This window comes from Arachis stenosperma, chromosome 9, assembly GCF_014773155.1.
Source record: "Arachis stenosperma cultivar V10309 chromosome 9, arast.V10309.gnm1.PFL2, whole genome shotgun sequence".
Classification (NCBI taxonomy): Eukaryota; Viridiplantae; Streptophyta; class Magnoliopsida; order Fabales; family Fabaceae; genus Arachis; species Arachis stenosperma.
Window position 1 is genome coordinate 40,279,701 of NC_080385.1, and position 3,266 is coordinate 40,282,966.

Sequence of the window (3,266 nt, forward strand, 5' to 3'; positions counted from 1 at the left end):
TAAGCACTTCCCAACCTCTTCTTCAGATCTCATGGCGGATCTCCGGATATTCACCCTTTTTGAGTGAAAAGGGGACCTCGGGGATCACCTTCTTCAAGGCCACAACATCATAGAAGTGGTCTTGATGCACCCTTGAGATGAATCTATCCATCTCCCATGACTCGGAGGTGGAAGCTTTTGCCTTTCCTTTCCTCTTTCTAGAGGTTTCTCCGGCCTTGGATGCCATAAATGGTTATGGAAAAACGAAAAAGCAACGCTTTTACCACACCAAACTTAAAAGGTTTGCTCGTCCTCGAGCAAAAGAAGAAAGAAGAGAGTAGAAGAAGAAGAAATGAGGAAGAAAGGAGTGGCTTATGTATTCGGCCAAGGAGGGGGAGAAGTGGTGTTTAGGTTGTGTGAAAAATGAAGGAGTGAAGAAGGGTATTTATAGGAGAGAGTGGGTGATATGGTTCGGCCATTATGGGTGGGTTTGGGAGGGAAAGTGGTTTGAATTTGAAGGGTGAGGTTGGTGGGGTTTTATGAAGGATGGATGTGAGTGGTGAAGAGAAAGATCGGATTTGATAGGTGAGGGGTTTTTGGGGAAGAGGTAGTGAGGTGATTGGTGAATGGGTGAAGAAGAGAGAGAGTGGTGGGGATCCTGTGGGGTCCACAGATCATGTGGTGTCAAGGAAAAGTCATCCCTGCACCAAATGGCATTCAAAATCACGTTTTGAGCCATTTCTGTCGTTAAACGCCGGGCTGGTGCCCATTCCTGGCGTTTAACGCCAGGTTCTTGCCCTTTTCTGGCGTTTAACGCCAGTCTGGTGCCCCTTTCTGGCGTTAAACGCCCAGAATGGTGCCAGACTGGGCGTTAAACGCCCAACTGCTAGCCTCACTGGCGTTTAAACGCCAGTGAGTTCTTCCTCCAGTGTGTGCTGTTTTTCTTCCTGTTTTTCATTTTGTTTTTGCTTTTTCAATTGATTTTGTGACTTCTTATGATCATCAACCTACAAAAAACATAAAATAACAAAAGAGAAATAGATAAAATATAACATTGGGTTGCCTCCCAACAAGCGCTTCTTTAATGTCAGTAGCTTGACAGAGGGCTCTCATGGAGCCTCACAGATACTCAGAGCAATGTTGGAACCTCCCAACACCAAACTTAAAGTTTGAATGTGGGGGTTCAACACCAAACTTAGAGTTTGGTTGTGGCCTCCCAACACCAAACTTAGAGTTTGACTGTGGGGGCTCTGTTTGTCTCTGATTTGAGAGAAGCTCTTCATGCTTCCTCTCCATGATGACAGAGGGATATCCTTGAGCCTTAAACACATAGGATTTTTCATTCACTTGAATGATCAGTTCACCTCCATCAACATCAATCACAGCCTTTGCTGTGGCTAGGAAGGGTCTGCCAAGGATGATGGATTCATCCATGCACTTCCCAGTCTCTAGGACTATGAAATCAGTAGGGATGTAATGGTCTTCAACTTTTACCAAAACATTCTCTACAAGTCCATGAGCTTGTTTTCTTGAGTTGTCTGCCATCTCTAGTGAGATTCTTGCAGCTTGTACCTCAAAGATTCCTAGCTTCTCCATTACAGAGAGAGGCATGAGGTTTACACTTGACCCTAAGTCACACAGGGCCTTCTTGAAGGTCATGGTGCCTATGGTACAAGGTATGGAAAACTTCCCAGGATCTTGTCTCTTTTGAGGTAATTTCTGCCTAGACAAGTCATCCAGTTCTTTGGTGAGCAAAGGAGGTTCATCCTCCCAAGTCTCATTTCCAAATAACTTGTCATTTAGCCTCATGATTGCTCCAAGGTATTTAGCAACTTGCTCTTTAGTGACATACTCATCCTCTTCAGAGGAAGAATACTCATCAAAGCTCATAAATGGCAGAAGTAAGTCCAATGGAATCTTTATGGTCTCATTTTGAGCCTTAGATTCCCATGGTTCCTCATTAGGGAACTCAGAGGAGGTTAGTGCACGCCCATTGAGGCCTTCCTCAGTGGCGTCCACTTCCTCTCTTCCCTCTCTAGATTCGGCCATGGTTATGGCTTTGCACTCTCCTTTTGGATTTTCTTCTGTATTGCTTGGAAGAGTACTTGGAGGGAGTTCAGAAACTTTCTTGCTCAGCTGTCCCACTTGTGCCTCCAAATTCCTAATGGAGGACCTTGTTTCAGTCATGAAACTTTGAGTGGTTTTGATTAGATCAGAGACCATGGTTGCTAAGTCAGAGGGGTTCTGCTTAGAGTTCTCTGTCTGTTGCTGAGAAGATGATGGAAAAGGCTTGCCATTGCTAAACCTGTTTCTTCCACCATTATTGTTGTTGAAACCTTGTTGAGGTCTCTCTTGATTCTTCCATGAGAAATTTGGGTGATTTCTCCATGAAGAATTATAGGTGCTTCCATAGGGTTCTCCTAGGTAATTCACCTCTTCCATTGAAGGGTTCTCAGGATCATAAGCTTCTTCTTCAGATGAAGCATCCTTAGTACTGCTTGGTGCATTTTGCATTCCAGACAGACTTTGAGAAATCAAATTGACTTGTTGAGTCAATATCTTATTCTGAGCCAATATGGCATTCAGAGTGTCAATCTCAAGAACTCCTTTCTTCTGACTATTCCCATTGTTCACAGGATTCCTATCAGAAGTGTACATGAATTGGTTATTTGCAACCATTTCAATGAGCTCTTGAGCTTCTGTAGGCGTCTTCCTCAGATGAAGAGATCCTCCAGCAGAGCTATCCAAAGACATCTTGGATAGTTCAGAGAGACCATCATAGAAAATACCTATGATGCTCCATTCAGAAAGCATGTCTGAAGGACATTTTCTGATTAATTGTTTGTATCTTTCCCAAGCTTCATAGAGGGATTCTCCATCCTTCTGTCTGAAGGTTTGGACTTCCACTCTAAGCTTACTCAATTTTTGAGGTGGAAAGAACTTTGCCAAGAAGGCATTGACTAGCTTTTCCCAAGAGTCCAGGCTTTCTTTAGGTTGTGAGTCCAACCATATTCTAGCTCTGTCTCTTACAGCAAAAGGGAATAGCATCAGTCTGTAGACCTCAGGGTCAACCCCATTAGTCTTGACTGTGTCACAGATTTGCAAGAACTCAGCTAAAAACTGATGAGGATCTTCCATTGGAAGTCCATGGAACTTGCAATTCTGTTGCATTAGAGAAACTAATTGAGGCTTAAGCTCAAAGTTGTTTGCTCCAATGGCAGGGATAGAGATGCTTCTCCCATAGAAATTGGGAGTAGGTGCAGTAAAGTCACCCAGCACCTTCCTTG

The 3,266-nt window shown here is 43.8% G+C and overlaps 1 non-coding gene across 1 annotated transcript; it reads left to right on the top strand.

Moving 5' to 3' along the window:
- The first annotated feature begins 2,787 nt into the window (after positions 1–2,787).
- LOC130952297 (small nucleolar RNA R71) lies at positions 2,788–2,895 on the top strand. Its single transcript, XR_009074478.1, has one exon. It is a non-coding gene; the product is annotated as a small nucleolar RNA R71 (small nucleolar RNA).
- The last annotated feature ends 371 nt before the right edge of the window (positions 2,896–3,266 follow it).